This window comes from Pelobates fuscus, chromosome 1, assembly GCF_036172605.1.
Source record: "Pelobates fuscus isolate aPelFus1 chromosome 1, aPelFus1.pri, whole genome shotgun sequence".
Classification (NCBI taxonomy): domain Eukaryota; kingdom Metazoa; phylum Chordata; class Amphibia; order Anura; family Pelobatidae; genus Pelobates; species Pelobates fuscus.
In genome coordinates, this window is record NC_086317.1 from 38,251,524 (window position 1) to 38,271,802 (window position 20,279).

A 20,279-nucleotide genomic window follows, 5' to 3' on the forward strand; every position below is an offset into this window, starting at 1 on the left:
TTGGTTGTATAGGGAGAGGTTATTAGCAGTAGAAAGAGGGAAGTGCTCATGCCATTGTAGAGAACACTGGTGAGATCTCAGCTGGAGTACTGTACGCAATACTGGAGACCCTATCTTCAGAAGGATATTGATACCTTAGAGAGAGTTCAGAGAAGGGCTACTAAACTGGTTCATGGATTGCAGGATAAAACTTACCAGGAAAGGTTAAAGGATCTTAACATGTATAGCTTGGAGGAAAGACGAGACAGGGGGGATATGATAGAAACATTTAAATATATAAAGGAAATCAGCACAATAAAGGAGGAGACTATATTTAAAATAAGGAAAAACTACCACAACACGAGGACATAGTCTTAATTTAGAGGGACAAAGGTTTAAAAATAATATCAGGAAGTATTACTTTACGGAGAGGGTAGTGGATGCATGGAATAGCCTCCCAGCTGAAGTGGTAGAGGTTAACACAGTGAGGGAGTTTAATCATGCGTGGGATAAGCATAAGGCTATCCTAACTATAAGATAAGGCCAGGGACTAAGGGACTAATGTAAGTATTTAGAAAATTGGGCAGACTAGATGGGCCGAATGGTTCTTATCTTCCGTCACATTCTATGTTTCATGCTGTGGTTATGGTGCTAGGAGGTTGCAGACACCACATAGTATAGCGTCAATCTGTATTTGAGAGTTTTTTTTGACCGGAACATAGGGTCTCTAAGACACGTGTGACTTGGATCAGCTTGCCAGGTTACTGTGAGGAAGTTCAACTTCTACCTTTATCTCACTTTTATTACTTGGATCATAAAAAAAAGGACACGGAAGCATAAACTTCCATTTTAGGGAATATCAACAGGAATGTATAACCTTTTAACTTCTCTAGTTGACAAAGTATTACAGATATTGTAGAAGGTGCACTAACTAACGCAGTCTGTGTCTGCCTGCTCTACAAGTTTCCCCTGCATGAACATTCATATTTACTGGGATAAATACACATGGAAAGTCCTCTTCTTCATTACGATTATTTCTCAGGTCATCGCTGGTATCTTTTTTGCATTGGATAAAGCGAATAGGTGAGCACATGCAATTGTTTGATGTCACATCCACACGGCTCACTAATTCGACATTGTGATTAACCCCTTAAGGACCAAACTTCTGGAATAAAAGGGAATCATGACATGTTACACATGTCATGTGTCCTTAAGGGGTTAATGAAATGCCTTCCTGCAATAATGACATCAGCAGAAAGATGACAACTGGTTGCATGAGTCCAGGTACACAGCCACCACCTTCCAGGAATGTGTATGTGTACGATCCCCATTGTTGCTCTAATATGGTATTTAAGTGATCACTACAATGCAGAAACACTGCAGTGTGTGTCTGTGTGTCTTCGTGTTTTTTTTGCCAGCCTAACCTTGATATTGGATAATCACATTTTACATTGATTATTCTGACATGTCACCTGTCACAAATGGGTTAATTACACAAAGTAATTTATTTGGTTATTTTGAAATACCCGCAGAGGTGATTTATTATCACTCTGTCACTAGCTACTTTGACTGTGCAGGAGAGAGAACCATACCTATTCTTGTATTCGATGTGAATTGTATGAGTTAATCTTTCTATTCAGGGGCCAGTCCTAAATAAGAATATTAAGTAATCAAATTTTTATTGCCTTTTTGTAAGGTACAGGAAAGTACCTGGAGATCGTTGTTGCTTTATTGGAGGTAGCGAATGTCTGTCTTCCTTAAGTGATAATGTATGATATGATATATGAGAATGAAGCGAAGTTGTTTTTTTTTTTTAACTTTGTGTTCTGGAATGGAGAATAACCAGATTCTTCTCATATTACCTGAAAGAGCAATCTTCCTGTGGATGACAGACTAGCTGCCGGAGCTCTGTATACACACAAATTACTTTAAACAGCAATAGAAATACTATATTGTTATCAATGGCATTTTTCTGTTGAAATTCACGTGAAGAGTTCTGTCGGGATATTAATAAAATTCACATGCAGCCAGGGAAAGCCAGTTAATTAATCTAACACTGATGGTTTGGGAACAGTGTGAATGTGCGTCCCAATCAATGAGCAGCAGCTGTCTGAAAAGGAGAAGTCGTATAAGGTTCTCTGGCTCCTGTTACAAAGTGCTTTGTCTTTTTGTGAAATCGATTTTAAGGATCCAACAAAGGATCAATTCTATTTAAAAAGTTTTTTTTCTTTACGGAGGGCGGAGTTAACTGGACACTCCATGCACCATAACCACCATAGCTTATGTCGGTGGTTGTGGTGCTAGAAGGTTATGGGAGCAGACCCTTTAGGTTTTTGTCAAGCAGTTTTAAGGTGTTTTGACTATTAAGGCTAGGGCTGTAGAGTCTGTATACAAAATCTTTGATCCCCACTCCTCGGTTTATGGTTTCGCTAACTTCAACAACTATTCCCGTATGTAGAATTATATTACAAGTACTGTATAAGTCAATATTACCGCTTCTAGCATTGGCTGGTTAACATAAGCAGTGTTTTGCACCCCTGGCATGTTGGGCACCATAAACACTACAATACTGCGCTGTGATTACGCTTGGAGTGCCTGTTTACTCACTATTTGTGGCCATGACACCCTTTGCTTGGTATAGGGCCACGTGCCTACTGTGAACAGTGTCTTGGTGTGGCGTCTCAGAGGCTTTCCATGCCAAAAGGCACACACTGAAGTACAGTATTTTGGTGGTGAAGAAATATGAATTAAATGGTTTGAGAGCAAAACTGCAGCTTCGCAAGGGTTTATGGTATATTGGCATCGCCTGAACAGATAACAGGCAGAACAGGACTGGCTGAGAAATCTCTGCACTTCTCTAGTTACGGCTGAGGGGAGGAGGGAGAGGGGCTACTTTAAAAAAAAAAATAAAAAAATTATTTATTTAAAATATGTATTTGGGTGGAAATAATACATACATTTCAGCAAAAGGTTGCTTTACCAAGCATTGGAATGTCAGTGGTTCAAATTAAAAGCACAATAAATAGTTTTTTAACTAGCAATGTCTCCTTTAAAATGCAGACTTTCTGTTTTTGAGTTTCTGTTAAATATCATAACTGCAAAATACCAATATTAATTCTGTGATGTGAAAATGTATGCAAGGGGCGGTGTGACTGGATTTAGAGTTAAAGCATTACGGCTGTATGTGCATTATGGGAGATGTAGTCCACAGCGTCTGAAGTGCTGAAGGTTGCCTACCCCTGCAGTGTAATACTGTGCATCTTTGCAGACCTTGTAATGGAATTTGGGAAGAAACGGCCCGTTTAAAATGTTTTCACTGTGGGCCATTCAGGAACATGGCGAGTCGTTTCCCACATGCTCACTTCTTTACTGTAAGCTGCCTTTTGTCTTTGAGAAACACACCCTCCCCCTCTGTGCTCAGTGAAAAGTGATACCTGTCTTGCTATTGCCCAGGAGCGGAGGGGAGGAGAGCTGTGCATTAGTTTCTATGAGATCTGTTTACTAAGCTCCAAGGAAGTGAACAGGATCCTTTCACATAGGGAGCTTTGGGGGGGAAAAAAAAACTTTAAATAATAATAATCTGGGACTGGGGTCTGCGAGGAGTCTGTCAGTATATGGAAACTCACACCACTTTCTCTGTCCTTGGTATTGGCTGGAAGGGTGGCCATGAGATCAGGAGTGCAAGGTAAGTCACCGACAGCAGAGATTGTGCATGTGCTGCAGTGAAGTAATGCATGAATCCAACTGTTTGGAACATGTATGAAGAGCAATTCTAGGATGACGTTCTAAAATGGGGCAATCGCCATAGAAACCAGTGGGATGGATGTTCCATGCTTTGCTCTAATATTACACAACTTATTACCCTCGATTTGTGCACGTTTCTCGTCACCGTGACGTATATTGTGATTCCAAACTACAGAAAAAGTTCAGAGAAATATCTGCGCCTTCTGGAATATCTTAGTTTATTTTGTTTTGTTTTAGAAGGATTGCATACTAACTGACACTAACCGAGAAAGGACACTGTGGCAGTGATTGTATCATGTCTAGAAAGTCACAGATCTGTGTTTTGTGCTACAGTCGAAAGCATACTCTGTATCGTACTGAGCTGTGATTTGATATTAAAACCTCAACCTATTCCATATTGCTGTTATGATTCCTATATGGCAGTGCATTCAGCTTTGTCGGACTTATAGCTGAAAATATACCATCTCACGAGGGATTTTTATTTGTGTTGTCACTTCTTGTGTTGGGTCCTCATTTTTCCATTCTTTGTCGGGCAGTCAGGGAGATCGAATAGGTGTCAGGAGAATTGTTGGCATTTACTGTGTGGTTGGGTTTTGTTCTTTGTGCTGTACCAGAGCACTTTGTATGCGCACATGTAAATGCACGTGTGTGTTTGTGGGTTTGTAAAGGTTAAATCAAAATATTAAGCAAACCCGCTTCATATTATAGTCCACTGTTTTAAATAAACTTTCTTTGTTTTGCCATAATAGACATTGCAGTAGCTAGATAAAAAAAACGGAAGGAACTACATGGTTTTAAAAATGAATGACTCGCCTTGGCATCCCAGGTGTTTCTGAACTACATTGCTCATGAAGCTCATCCAGCCTTTAACGGACATTTCAAACGCCATAACAACCTATGAGAGAATAGTGAATGGTAGTTTTCTAGTGCTTGAGGTGTGTAGGTGGCATGATAAAGGCAGTTCGAGTAGCCCAAACCTGCATCTCTCTTTTCCGGTTAAAAGTAAGATTTAGACATTTAAAGAGGGGCATAGCACCTTGGGGTATCCTCGGCTGTAGGCAAAATGCAACGAGAGGAAGGGACATTGGAGGATTATATAGTGTAGTAGTATGTCGGGTACTGATGATAAATATAAAGAGATACTTGCAGTGTATCATTTTGGTCTAGATCTGTGCGCCTGGGCGATGTAATCACCACCTGAGGATAGGTGCTGTATCCTTAGGACCAATAAAAGTTGATCTGGGAGGTTTAAATAATAGACCAGGGGTAGGCAACCTTTTAGCAGCACTATATAGGATTGTGATATCCCGTAGCACGCCGGTCCTGTTATTTTAAATTGAGGTGTGTATGCTGCCGTATTCTGCTTGTGTTATTGATACTGTGGTTGCTTTGTATCGTTGTATTTGTGCGTATCTGAGCTATTATATTGTATATATGCATGAGTAGTTTGTGGTATCGTGTATGATACCTATGAATGTGGGCTGTGTATTGGGGACTGCTTGTGGAATTGTGTGTTTGGATGAATATGTCACATTGTGTGTTTGGTAGTGTGTATGTGTGGGGCTGTCTGGGGTATTGCATGTGAGAGACTGCATGTGGCATTGTGTGCTTCTATGTGGATTGTTAGTGGTGTAGATTTTGTGCGGATTGTGTGTATGTTTGTGTGGGGGCTGTTCGTATTATTTGTATGAGGGCAGGGTTATTCTGCATTTCTGTGTATATCTAGCAGTGTGGGTGGGTTCCAGTGGGGACCAGGCTAGACAGGTACAGGGCAGGAGCTGCAACAGCGGGCTGCTCTACTACAGTGTCGATTCCCATTCACAAGTGCTGGGAGGAAGTGATCTGAGATGACTTCCTCTACGTGCTGCAATGCATAAATTGAGGATTGTCCTTCACCACCTTTTCGTATTAGCAGATATCTGAAGTTTCACTAGGACTCCTGATAGGCCATAGCCTGTTTGGCTCTAGCAGCCTTGAGTGCCATACAAAGACACCTTGAGTGCCGTAGGTTGCCTACCCCTGGAATAGACACTAATCTAGTGTAGTATATCTGGTAATACATGTTGGGTATGTAAATACATTTTATACTCACATTTAAAGGAGCCTTCTAGTGGCTCCCAGTGATTAGCATAGAGTGGTATACCGTAATCCCCACTCTTTGGTAAACTGATGTCTGTAGTCCTCACAGAGAATGTATGGCAGAAAAAAATCTTATCTAAAGATAGTTTTCTATTTAACATACATTATAGTTCAAAGGTTATTCAGGATGAAATCGAGCTTGGTTATGTAGCACAAGGCTGTATAGTCATGCAATATTTACATTTTGGTAAACTAGTTCAATTACTCCAAGGTATCCAAGCATAGCATTCACTTTTTTTTTTTATAGTAAAAAAGGTATAAAATAAACAAAGTTCAGGGAAAGACCTAAATCCTATTGTTGTTCAGCAGATATTACCTTCATTGGTAGATTTCAAGATTATTTGGTACCAGGCTCCATGTGTGAGGAGGGAGGGGCAAGCAGTGTAAATGAAAGTTAAACATTCTGAGCAGCTTGCAAACTTTTTGTTTTGTGCACATAGTCTTTATGTGGTCCCTTGAGGAGCAAAATGACAGCAGAGTGTAAAAAGACCAAGTTTGGGAATATTTTTAAAGGAACACTATAGACCTTAAAACCACTTTCGCTCATTAAAGCAGTTTTGGTGTATAGATGATGCCCCTGCATTCTCACTGCTCAATTCTCTGCCATTTGGTAGTTTACTTACTTTGGTTTCTGTTTATTTGACCATAGCCACACCTCCACTGGCAGTGAAAAACGGTTTCATTTTCAATCAGTTAACTTACTTTAGACGTTTTTATTACCTGTTCTTTAAAATTAACTTTAGTCAACACACAGGAGGCTCCTGCAGAGTCTAGAAGGCTATTAATCAGATAAATTATATATTAAACAGACTATGCAATAATGGAAGTGTAAACATTAGATCTCTTTGCAGGAAGTTTTTAGGGAGACTTGTAGGGTCACATGCAGGGAGGTGTGACTAGAGTTTTATAAACAAAGTGATTTCACTCCTAAATGGCAGAGAATTGAGCAGTGATAATCCAATGTGACAGGGGGCTAATGCGCATGTGCGGATAGCTGTGCTAGCCTTAGGCTCTCCCCATTGGAAAACATTACTTCAATGTTTTCCTATGGGGATTTCACTGATGCTGGATGTTCTCATGTGGAGTGTGGGGACCTCCAGCGTCATTTAGGCGACCTGCTGTCAGTTAGGATCCAGGAAGTGCCTCTAGTGGCAATCTTAGTCCTGCACTGTAATCATTGCAGTTTCTCTAAAATTGCAATGATATACATTGCAGGACCAAGTGGGACAGGGATAGTGCACGAAGACCACTTCAATGGATGAGATCTATCACAAGTAAAACCACTGGGTGGTAGATTGTGTTTAAGGTAGAGTATCATAAAGATGCAGCCCCTGAAACTAAACTCCCTGGAGTATAGCTGCATAAGGAAAATCATAGCAGAAATTAAAAGTAGAATCACTATAGAGACTGAAAAAATAGAACAGAAAAACACAAAGCTATGTTAGCAGGTATGATTGAGTCATTGGAGTATGACTGGTAGTTAGCTCAGGCAGACAAGTCCAAAGTCTGCCTGTGCCCAGGGTCGGGAGTGCGTGGAGGCTTTTCGAGAGGCACTTCATAACAGGAGCCAAACATGGCATCCCTCCAGCCCGAGCCACAATGAAGGCCGGCATTACAAATCCATGGACTTCAGTCCTTTTTCCTGAGATCAAGTCCATCCCATTCGGGGGGGAACGGCAGAAGCACCTGGTGGTTCATTGCTGCCAGCAGCGGTGGTTCTTCAGCCTCCGTGATAGGTGCAATGGGAGTTTATCCAAGATGTTCCAGAGTTGGTGCTGGTGGAGGAGCTGCACCCACAAGTCGCCTGCTCACCTCTCTCCGATCTCTACTCTCCCTCCCGGATCTTAGATAGTGCTAGTGTTCTGTGGACTTCTATTTTTGCACAGAAGCTTTCAAAGAGCTTATCTAAGCTGGTTAGTAGATGCTCAATGTGTCTTGTTGATTGTGTCGAGCTAGGCACATGTAGCGCGAGTGCGTCCGCTTCACTCCATCTGGTGAAGAGCTAGGAGAGCAGGCTTCCCTCCACAGCCCTCGCTTTTATTTTATTTTTTGTCAATCTGTATTTTATTGAGGTATATTAGATGGGATACAGAATAGAAAGAGGGAAATGTGCATTTAGGATACAGTATAGGATTCACTAACAATGGTAACTAACATTTCCTTAAAATTTGTACCTCTTTTTTATATATTATGGTTTAACATTGCTTTTGTAGTCAGGATTAGTCAGTATGCAGTTTAATTCGCTTAACATTAGCTAGTTGTAAGGGAGTGAGTGCGCAAACTTCGCAGAAAATAAATATGCAGGTTCAATATTTCCCTGTTATGGAAGTTTAACTCAAATATTAGAAACTCGCGAACACAGTAAGTGATATGCTGCTTGCAAAAGTGATTATAACATGCTAAAATCAGAAGCAGGCTAGTGTGGTTACATGAGCTAGTAATAATGTACATGTGATTTAAACAGGCTGTTTATCCAAAATGTGCTATAATCCTGTAATAGAGCCATTGAGTACATTTATACCATGTCTACTACTATGTAGATTCTCATTTTAGTTGGGCATCAAGAGGGGTCTGACAGGCAAGAAAAATCAGAGGAGAGACATAGATGGGGAGCACTGCATTGTTAAGCATGCCAGTCTCAGATTTCTAAAGTGGACAGGTGGTTTACCGTATGCAATTTTAAAGCAGAAAGGCAAGTATAAGTCCATCAGGATGGGGGTCGTCAGGGTATACAGGTGACTGCTGGCTGTCCCCATTGGGACACACTCGCTCATGGGATACAAAGGCAGTCTCTCTAAGCTAAGCCCTCTGTAGTGGCTGGTTCTTGCCCTGCGGTGTTTGTACCTGGGGCACCTCTGGACCAGGATTCAGCTCCCCTCGCCTACTGTAGTGGGCAGCTTCGCGGCTCCTTGCTTTGCAGCTCCGTACTTTACGGCTTTAACGTGGAGGAATTTAATGTTGCGTCCGGTTGTTGCACAGGTTTCTGGCCCAAGTCCAGGTTACATGATAGTTTCCCTCTGCTCGTCTTCATACTCCACCGGGTACTGTTGCGGCTCAGTGTGGACGTCACTCTTCCCCAGATTTCACCGGTGTTGTGGCGGTACTGCGTCCGGATGCCACCAGCCTTCGGCCTGAGGCCTTTGTAGGCGCTCGTGCCCTTGTGCCATGGATCCCTTCAGCAGGATCGTGGGCCCTGGGTTCCGGTATCTTCTCCCAGGGTGTATGGCAGGCTGCAGGGGGGTCCCTCTTGTTGAGCGCCCAGCCCAGAAGAAGGGCGAGCGGTCTCATGGGCAGCCCCATCCACGTGAGCAGGATATCGAGCAGGGTCTTCAGGGCTTTGCGCCCGGCGATTCTCTGGGCTTGGGTGCCTCTTTATGGTGCAAGTTGTAGCTTTAAGTGCCATGTCAGGGGGTAGCCATTTTCCCGCTCGGGTTCTGCAGGTCGGCCATCGTACACGTGGCCTCCGCCATCTTGGCTCTGGGCCTGCATGTTGGTCCGGTAATGTCTCCGGCTGTAGTTTAAGGCGTGGACCGGGATCACCCCCCCGGTCCGGAGGGGGGGGGTTTGGGGCCGGACCCGCCGTTATGTCGCGGGCATGGCGGGCTCCGTGGGGCAGGATAGTGGAGCGGCGGCCGTCCACTCCACTCACCGCCAGGCTGGATCCCTTTGGCCGTTGCAGGGAAACCTCCCCCGGGGGACTAGAACTCCGGGAGCAAGCCTCTCCCCGGCTCGGGTAGCCCGCCCGTGTTGCCGGTCATGGTGGTCGGTCACTTGGGTCCGTGGAATTCACGATTTAGTACGTGTAAAGGCCATGGTATGCAGGAGCTGCTCTTCCCTGCGACCGCTCGGCTCGGCGGTCCGGCCCAGCCCTCGCTTTTAAAGACTGCAAGTCTTGGTAAGAACGTTCTGGTGATGGTAGTGACGTAGTATCCCCGGATATACGTCACGGTGATGACGTAGTATTCCCGGATACACAGACAACCCCTTATCAGGATGATCACTGACCGCAGGAAAACCAAGCATCCCGGGAGAAATCTCCGGTTTTGGTCAAGGGAGCACAGACAATGCACGTTTGGCCCGCTTGGCTGCCAAGCTCTGTTCCCCCTGGCTACTGTTTTTATTTTACCACTGCCTTGAGATATTGTCATGCATGTGCAATAATAAATATCTATTCGTTATTGCTACTGCATGGCTCTGCATTACTATACAGTTGCCAAAAAGAAATTAGTTGAAATAAGCAAATTTATTTTTTATTTTTTTATTGGCTCCAGTAATTGAACACAGTGAAAAATAAATACGCATAAATCTGTTAAATAAAGCAATTTAAGTAGTCCTACAAATATAAATGATTTTAACCTATTAAACTAAAATGCATTCTGATATAGCTGTTCGACTAATTTGACAGGTAATTATTCTAAATATAAAAATCCTAATCTGCTTGCAAATATTAAAGATTACAACTACCAGCAAGAATGAGTCTTTACATTGTAAAAATCATGATTTAAATCGATTCTTGCTGACTATTCTGATTCTAAAGCCTGATTTAACTCCTCATTTAAATCTTTTTTATGTAGATAATTGATTAACTTATACAATATGAAAAGCATCCTTATACAGAGGTTATATTTTCAGAACCAGTAATCATCCACAAGTTTCTTCAGTGTGACTTTATTTTGTCTGGCATTTGAGAAGTTAAATGAGCACAAGCCCGTTTACCCAAATAACTCACTTAATTAGGATACACATGTTGACTTTCTGTGTAATACCTTTGAGATGTTACTGCTGATCTGTGTTTATTATTCTGTGGTTGAAGTAATGAGGGTTATGTAGCTACTGTAAATTAACCTTTTGTGCACCACTGGGATTACCGTACCATAAAGATTTTAAAGGGTTGTTCGCAAGCAGTGTAACCAGTGCCACAATGGGAAAAATTAATGAGCAAAGCCCGTTTCGGAGACTGAAGCACAACTAAATCACATACCTGGTATCAGTGGGCTGAAATCTGTGTTCCCAAGACTATACATCACTGGTTAGTTAATTAAACTCAGTCACTTGATCGAAATGACAAAGGTAGATGTATTTTTACAGCTAAATCCCCTGCTCACCTGTGCACTCTTAAGGGTCTAAGGTCAATGACGGTAGGTGTCACACTTTTGCACAGGTCATGAAAATCCTGCTTAAGCTGATCTGTCTCATTTTCATTATGTAATACAGATCTATTCATTATGAAATACCGAAGACTGCACTGGAATTTCACTGAAATTCTAACGCAATTCGGAGATACCATAAGACAAAGTAGGGACAAAAGTTGACAAAAGGCACTTTTTGGCTTGGCTTAGCTGTGCATTCTAAGAGTGATGTTAGGAGTCACATATAAACTTTCCTTTTTAAAGCCAGTATTATGAATGTAGAGTCACTGATTGGCCGAGGGCATCAGCTAACAGCGATTCTAAAATGGTTTAGCCCTTTAATGTGTGCCAGTGACCTTCTGGCATCATTAATTTTGATGAAGTTGTTATAGTGCCAGAGTGTTTCTTTAGAATTCTATAAAGTCTCAAAGTACTGGTTTCCTGAACTAGTAGGCACCCAGACCTCTTCAGCTCAATGAAGTGGTCTGGGTGCAATGTCCCTCAGGTTTTAACCCTTCACATGTAAACATAGCAGTTTCAGAGAAACTGCTATGTTTACATAGAAGGGTTAATCCAACCTCTAGTGGCTGTCTTCCTGACAGCCTCTAGAGCAGGGATAGGCAACCTTCGGCTCTCCAGATGTTGTGGACTACATCCCCCATAATGCTCTTACACACATAATGCTGGCAAAGCATCATGGGAGGTGTAGTCCAAAACATCTGCAGAGCCGAAGGTTGCCTATGCCTGCTCTAGAGGCACTTCTCTGACTCTGGATGCAAAATTTGCATCCAGCATGCAGAATGTCCAAAGGAAAGCATTGAGAAATGCTTTCCTATGGACTGTTAGAATGCGCGCGCGGCTCTTGCCGCACATGCGCATTCCGCTCCACTCGGGAGCTGACGTCAACGGGGGAGGAGAGGTCAGCCCAGCGGGTGGGGGACCCTGAGGGAGGGAGTTCCCCAAGGATTATATAGTGTCAGTGTTTTCCTGACACTATAGTGTTCCTTTACGTTAAGTACAATAATTTGGCGAATATAGCATTTTTACCATGCTTCCAGAATGCTGTGCAGCTGGCTGGCACCCAGTGTGTTACTTCACATTTAAAGTCATCTTTGACTTTTGGAAAAATCTGTTTCTCTCTCTGTACCCCTTTTATTTTCCCCTCTATCTTGCTCTCTGTGTCGCTCTCTTTCTCCCCCTCTCTTTTTGTCTCACACCCTCTATATTTCTAATTTCCATGCCTATATCTTGTATGTACTGTACACACAAGAAATTGATGCACATCTATTAACAAATTTACATTTAAAAACCCGAGCATCCACATAGAACAAATAAGCTGTAGATATTTTAAACCTACACGAATTTCACATTAAATAGGGATTTTTGTGTCCCATTTTTAGAGGCTTGCCCAGGTGTTATCCAATTATTTTTGTAAATGCTCAGTTAAGCAAATTTAAGTCGCCATCCAGGCACTTGGAGCCAAAGTGCAGCATTGTACAGTACTGATGATTCCACTAATGTACTCCCAACGCGTTCTCTGTCAGCAGATGGGGTCAGCAATCTGCACACAATCCAAATGGAACCATATCCATGCCTCTGAGCTCTCTTATATATAAAAAAATAAAAATATGCAGTGCCCTGGAAATTATGGAAATGAATCGACATCCCTTTTGAATCCTTAGAAAATATTAAGTTGTGCTTCCCCCTCTTAAAAGGGGGAAGTCCCTTCCCAACATTTTTACTATTTTGCACTATATGTAATAAATCTGTATTTGTGAGGTCTGAAATAAAAAATGAAATGTACAAATCCACACCTCTGCATTTAATTCTGCCTTGACTGGCGTGCCTCCATTTTGGCCCCTTGTCAATCTTTGTTATGTACTTTTGATCTTTTCTCTAATTAAACATAGTAGATGAAGAAGTAGAAACCGAATCAGTGTTTGTTTCACCTCCACCAATGCCGTGTTTGCCCTGGCTGTGAAGGACTGAACTAGACTGTTATGTCAAATGCTAAATCTTTGAAGGGGAAACTCCAGTGCCAGGAAAACAATCCCCTCTCCCTCCCACCCCCCAATCCCCAGTTGCTGAAGGGGTGAAAACCCCTTCAGTAACATACCTGAGGCAGCGACGATGTCCCTCGTTGCTGCTTCCTCCTTCTGACTCCGTCGGCCGGTGGGCGAAACTGATCCCGCCCACCGGCCGAGGAGACCTAATGCGCATTGCCGCGCATGCACATTAGCGCTTCCTATATAAAAAAACTGCAATAATTACACTTGCAGGGTTAAGGGTAGTGGGAGTTGGCACCCAGACCACTCCAATGGGCAGAAGTGGTCTGGGTGCCTGGAGTGTCCCTTTAACGTAAATTTTGAAAGAAAATAGAGACACATGAAAAGTTCCTCACCTCCAAAAATGATTTTCTTGCATTTATTTTGTTCGTTTTTGTTTTTTTTTCATCACATTCTTGTCACTAAACATGAATGAGGGTGAAAAAAAAAACATGTAACATTTCTCAAACTGTTACATTTGCAACAATAAAAGCTTTTAATTCATGACATTATTTAATTTAAAGTCTAACTTGTGGCTTTTGGAGCCGATTGTGTAAAATGTTTTCTAAAAGCTCTAAAAATGTAATTTGTAAATATCATTCCGGATACCAGATGCACTTTTTAATGTGGTGAGAAGTTTTAATTTAATGTGGTCCCAGCGGTTCACAGTTACTGCAGACGCTGTCTCCTTCTGGTGCTTTGGAACCTACCATTATTGTATTTCCCTGTTATTATTGAGTAGGTACCGCTCCATTAACACTGTGGGTACTAGAAGCTTGATTAAGAATAAAAGAAAATCCGCCAAACGACTGTTCAAGGGACACTACAGTCTTCATCTCAAACAAGCGGTCTGGGTGCAGTGTCCCTGTTCCCCTTAGTCCTACAATGTAAAACCTTACAGTTTTAGAGATCCTGTGATGTTTACATTGCAGCACTAAGACTACCTCTTCTGGCTGTCTTTTAGACAGCCACTAGAGACGCTTCCTGCTGTTTCACGTAGTTTGACTCCGTGAAACGGCGCTGGGCGTCTTCAGAGTCTTAAAAAGTCAATAGTTTTCCTTTGTAGAAGGCCTAATGCACTAGTGGCATGCTTATTTGGTGCAGATGTCGGAGGAGACAGTGCCAAGGCCGAGAGACCTCGGTGCTGGAATCGGGTGAGTCAAAGGAAGGGTTATTTAAACCCTTTTTCCGCGATGCAGTTGGGAACGGGAGGTGCTGAGAAACATTTTAGTGTAAGGAATACAACTTTGTATTCCGAATGCTATGGTGTTCCTTTCAGTTTGAACAGAACACAGAAAAGGATGGGTTTGCAAGCACAAGTGTTAATGTGCCTTAATCATTAATAGTCATATGCAAATATACTAATACAATAGAGTATTCAAAATTCACAAGCTTATTAAAGCCTTTTTTTTTTTTTCTCGTTTTTTTTCTTTATTACGCTATAAATTCCATTCGAATGGTGCAATACTCATGTCTCTCTGTATATATAATATCGTTGTTGTTTTAGTGACTATAGTGTCCCTTTAACATTTACCTTAATTAAGCACTTTTGGTGTATAGATCATGCCTCTGAAGTTGCAACTCTTCAATTCTCTGCCATTTACAATTTAAATCACTTTTGTTTCGGTTTATGAAACTGTAGCCATACTTCGCCTAGCTGTGACTCAAAACAGCCTGCATGAAAAAAAAATTATTTTGTTTTCAATCAGATGTTGACTTTAGAAGTTTTTTTTTCTTTTTTCTACTGCTCTCTAAATTGAAATCACACACAGGAGCCTCCTGCAGGGTCTAGCAGGCTATTAAATGTGCAGGAGATAAAACATTAATTAAAACACTGTGCAATGAAGGAAGTGTAAACATAAGCTGACTTTTTACAGGAAGTGTTTATGAAGACTGTGTAAGTCACATGCAGGGAGGTGTGACTAGGGCTACATAAACAAAGTGATTGAACTCCTAAATGTCAGAGAATTGAGCAGTGAGGCTGCAGGGGCATGGTCTATACACCAAAACTGCTTTGTTAAGCTAAAGTTGTTTTGGTGTCTATAGTGTCCCTTTAATTTACACGTACATTCAAATATAAGGCTCACAGTTTCAGGATGAAGAAGTTTCTTTGTAATTTTACATCATATACATATTTGTCAATTATAGGGATAAGCAAGTATAATATTACAAATCCTGGGAAGTCACTGTCCCCCCTTTAACCCTCCCACTGTGGCCAAATGTTGACCTTTATAGGGCTGCTGAATTGACACAAGCTCACTTAGAACCTGTGTCCGTTCAGTGGACTGTCCGTACAGGTGGGTCAGTTTGATATGTTTGTGCGAATGATTCCAGTGTAATTGCTGTATCACACAGATGATCCCAGGTAAGTACAGTATCGTGCTGCTGAGCAAGTAATTCCGTTTTTAGTTCTGTTTTTTGGGGTTGAATATTCCAGCCCAGCATTCCTTTTCTCCAGTACCTATAATCATTCAGTTACAAACATTGCTTTCTTAGGTCCCTCTGAGACCACTTAACTGGAAACCTCCTCCTGTCCTTTCATGTTCCTTAAAACTGAAATTCCACATTTTCCAAGCAGAACATTATAGCTCCTGTAAGATAATTTTGCGGTATAACGTCTTTAAACGCAACCAAGGTTGAATTTCTATGTCTTAAAATCTCCTCCCAAATGGGTACAAACCAAGTTGCTGAGTGGACAGAAATAAAAAGTAAAATTGAACGTACATGCTGCATGGGAATCAAAGTGATGTAAAAAAATATATATATTTTTAATCTATGCTAAAATTGTCTCTGTGTGTGTGTGTGTGTGTGTATATATATATTTTAATCTACACAATAACTAAAAACAAGCAGAACAAGTATACACCCTTTTCCATTTTGGTATACTGTAGAACATTCTGATTTATATAAAACAAGCAGTAATTATTTAAGTGTTTTTTTTTTATTTTTATTTTTTTATTTAATTGTATTTTAGTACCGCTATCACTTTGGTTCGTGTTCCAACTGCCTTACACTTCTTAATGAGCATGATGTTGTGTGACTCTGGGGGGGAAAAGTTACAACTCCTGCTCCCAACCCCCCCCCCCCCCCCCCCCAAACAAAAACTTGTCCCATTCAGAATCAGATACTACCGAAAGTCACTGTATAACTTGTGTATGTGGTACTGTGAAAGTCTGTGGCATTTCTAAACATATTTAAAATATACACATCACATCTTACACTTTTTGTTCATATAATTGTTTTAAAAGATTATCTAATTCATTCACTTACAATAAGCGGGGCTAACATCAGAAATTTTAGGACCCATTACACAGCACAAAGCCTGGCCCGAGTCCGCCCACAGGACTGTCCCAGACAGAGTCCGCCTAAAAGGCCCGCCCCTACTCCACCACCATTTAGGACTGATTTAGAGGTGATTGTAAGACATGTAATCTGTGTTTAGGAAATACAGGGTATATGTATAGGGAATTCAGTGTGTGTCTATGAATATGGGATGCGGTGTGTATAGTGGGTGCAATGTGTAGATTCTCCGTATGTTTGGGCAGAGACCTCTTCACTTACAGTGCCCATATTCCGTAGATGTTTTGTTAGAATTCAATGTTAGTCTTGTTTACTATTGTACAACGCTGCTGAATATGTTGGCACTATATAAATAATTGTACTTTTGTGTGTGTTTGTGTCAAGATGATGCAGTGTGTGTGTGTGTGTGTGTGTGTTTGTGGGGTGAGATCGGGGCTGTAATACATTGAAATGTTCACACCATGTGCGAATGTTCAATTCTTTTTTTTTTTTGCTTACTGCTACAGTTTATATCAAACCGTTCCCATTCAAGTAACCTAATTATAGATTTAAATAAAATTGTTTTAATATTACATTTTAATTTGATGGACCTGATTTAGTTTTAATTATTGATTGCCTTTTATCCCTCTTAGCCAGTGTTGTATTAGGTAAGATTACTGTAGTCAGTAAATTATTTATAATTTTCTTTGATCTTTTCGTTTAGCAATACATTCTTTGTGCCAGCCTGTAACATTTTCCAGCAGTTTAAGGAGCTAATCAATATACAATATCAGTCAGATTTGTACATATGTCATTTTATTAATTTACTCTCAATTTAGTACAAAATGTACTTTTTATATTGCACCCACGATCCCACTATTTTTTTTTTTACAATTTTATTTATAAACTGGTGGACCTTGGTATTTTACTTGCCTTTTTCCATCTGTGCAGTTTACCTCTCCTCCTCCCGTGGCCTCATTGAGTAAATGCTTTCCTATAGGGGCAGCAGTGACCAGTTTTACTCTGTTACTGCAGCAGGAAGCGCCTCCTGTGGCTGTCAGTGGAACAGCCACTGGAGGTGTGTTTAACCCTGCAATGTAAACCTTTTGAGTCTCAAAAAAATAAAATTAATTAAAAAAATAAATACAATAATTGCATTGTAGGTTTAACCTACAGGACCACAGCACCCAAGTCACTGAGATAAGGTGTGCGTTTAGTGGTCTTTTGTAGTCACACTCCAAGCATTCTAACAGCTACAGCTCATTGTAGTCATGTTGCCAGGAGTGCTGTGACACCCCCCAACCCTGTAACGAGGTAAAATGGTTTGACTTCTTACCTGGAGTCATAGAAACATAGACATAGAAACATAGAAACATAGAATGTGACGGCAGATAAGAACCATTCGGCCCATCTAGTCTGCCCAGTTTTCTAAATACTTTCATTAGTCCCTGGCCTTATCTTATATAGAGTCCAATGTGCGCTGCTCTGCACCGTCACTGCTGATGACTGAGAGCCGCAGGACTTGTTCATTGGTCAACAGCATCAGCTGATTATATTACAGAATAGCCATGTTGTATATTTATCTTATTTGTACTTTGTTAAATACAAGAATAAACATTTTCTTCATATTCCTGACCCCATAGTGTTAAAAACACTGTTTAGGTTACTGGTCCCTCTTAAATAAGTAGGAAATGTACTTTAATTCCAGTGCTGTGCGAGTCTTCTGTCGCTGACCCTGCTCCTTATCCGACTTCTTGGCTGAGATCATCAGAATTGATGATCTCCGCTAATCGGAAAGCATTGGGAGGCTATTGCACATGTGCAGCAAAACGCCACGCTGCGCCATTCAGCATCTCCTCATAGAGAATCATGGACTCATCCCATCTCTAAGGGGAAAGTTCAATGCTACAGCACTGACCCAGGAAGCACCTCTTGTGGCCGTTTGAGTGACTGCCACTGGAGGTCTCCCTAGGGAGCAATGTAAACATTGCCATTTCCCTGAAAAGGCAGTGTTTACAGCAAAAGGCCTGCAGGGCTGACTACTCGCCAGAATAACTACATTAAGGGACACTATGGTCATCAAAACAACTTTGCTTAATGAAGCGGTTTTTGTGTATAGAATAGATCATGCCTGGCTGACAATTGAGCAGTGAGACTGCAGGGGCATGATCTATGCAGACTGCTTCATTAAGCTTAAATTGTTTTGTTGACTCTAGTGTCTCTTTAAGATGTAGTTGTTAGGGTGACTATAGTGTCCCTTTAAAAATGGAGGAATATGATTTTAAAAGCTTTTTTTTTTTTTAAATCCTTTCTTTATCTTGAATGATTATATTATTTATTTTTCCCGTTTATTGTTGTTTTTTTTTTTTTTTTTTTGTAAATCTGATTTTATTGAGGAAAGTTCAATAAAAAAGGAGACACAGAAAATGAGGCTCGCAGTCCTCCATGTAAAACATTGTGGCAAATTATAGCACATATTAACCATCAGTCTATAGTATCCGTCAGATTATTGCGATATGTAGCATGTGCGACTCTAAGGTAATGCGTAATGATAAAGGTATAAGACATGACTGGTGTATATGCGGTGTGTATTTATATGGTATGAGGGTGTTTTCCCAGTGGTCGGGTTCGGGCTGTAACCCTGTGTGTATCCGTTGGTTACATCCCATGTTCTTATCACGACCTTCTGTGTGTTTGTATACATCAAGTCATCAAGTGTGGATCTTGTGTTCCTATGTCATGGATAGGTTAAATGGGGGGAGGTAATTGTTGTGGAAAGGGGGAGAAAGGTTACGTAGGCCTAGAAGAGTCCTTCCCTGGTTTCCGCATTTCCGGAGTGGGCGAGTAGTTGGTACGTGGTGTCCACGTGGATTTGTCCAGTCGTGTTGTAGCGGCTTGTGTTGAGTATACAAGGTAAGGCAGTCTAGTCCGCTCTCGGGCTACTATCTCCCGCTATAGGAATGTCGGGAGTCTGGTCTAGTGTGTTGTGTCGGGTCTTCCTTTGAAAGTGTTGGTCCCCTGGTCGCCCGTCGGTGTGCTGCGTCCTGTAGTTTACGTTGGGGTTCAATGTGTTAACCGTTCGTGGGGTTATGTGACGCCGTGTTGACGTTCGTTCATTGTGCGCGTGTTCTGTAAAAGATCTACAGATCTACCAGGGGGAGGTTATGGCCATTAATAGGAAGGGTCTGGGATCCACTGACCAGCCCTCCGCTTCTTATGTGCGTGATCTACCCACCTGATATGAGAACCAGGATCGCCACGTCTCCGCGTGTCTTGTCGAAATCCCCGCCAGGGACGCCCGCAGCGCCTCCGCCGCTTGTATATCCCCAACTCTATGGAGCCATTCCTCCGTAGTGGGGACTTCCGACCTTTTCCAATAGACGGGAATCAGGGATTTGGCAGCATTCAGTAAGTGGCGTAAGATCGATCTCTTGTATTCAGGGATGGATTGCGAGGTGTGTTTATTGTATTTTATGTTTGTGTTTTTAATCATAGTAAAATGATTTATTAAATATCCCTGTTTTTATAAACTTAAAGCTGTAAATATAATTGTACCACAGTTTGTAGAATAACATATGTAAACAGTGCATTGTTAAAGTGCTTGAATGATACTGGATTGTCCTTGTCGATGGGGTTTGCTATATAGCCTCCTTCACACTGCAGCAGCTGGGGTCTGTTTTAAGATGGAACAGTGCGGAAGGAAGGAACAGTGCGTCACTCAGAGGACGTGTGACACTGGTACATGTGCTTGTCATTTGTAGATTTTGCTGACTTGACGTTCTCTCTTGGATTGGGTATCTTGCCTGGAGTACCATGAAGCCCCTCTTTGAAAGGAATCAAACCGTTTTCGACCAGTTTGGTAACTTACTTGGGAGCTTCTGGGTGCCGCTTCCCACCTCCACTACAGCCGAGAGCGATCTGTAGTGGTTATGGTGCATGGATTGTTCCTTTTAACATACTGCTT

The 20,279-nt window shown here is 41.6% G+C and overlaps 1 protein-coding gene across 3 annotated transcripts in view; it reads left to right on the plus strand.

The window, feature by feature from the left end:
• TIAM1 (TIAM Rac1 associated GEF 1) overlaps nucleotides 1-20,279 on the plus strand; it is a 277,233-nt gene that overhangs the window by 78,951 nt on the left and 178,003 nt on the right. Inside the window, exon 1 of one of the 3 annotated variants that reach the window (XM_063447946.1) lies at nucleotides 3,480-3,664. The exons of the other annotated variants lie outside the window; for them this stretch is intronic. The gene's annotated coding sequence lies outside the window, so the exon portion shown is untranslated. Of the gene's footprint in view, nucleotides 1-3,479; nucleotides 3,665-20,279 lie in introns of those variants that run through there. 3 annotated transcript variants of the gene reach the window in all.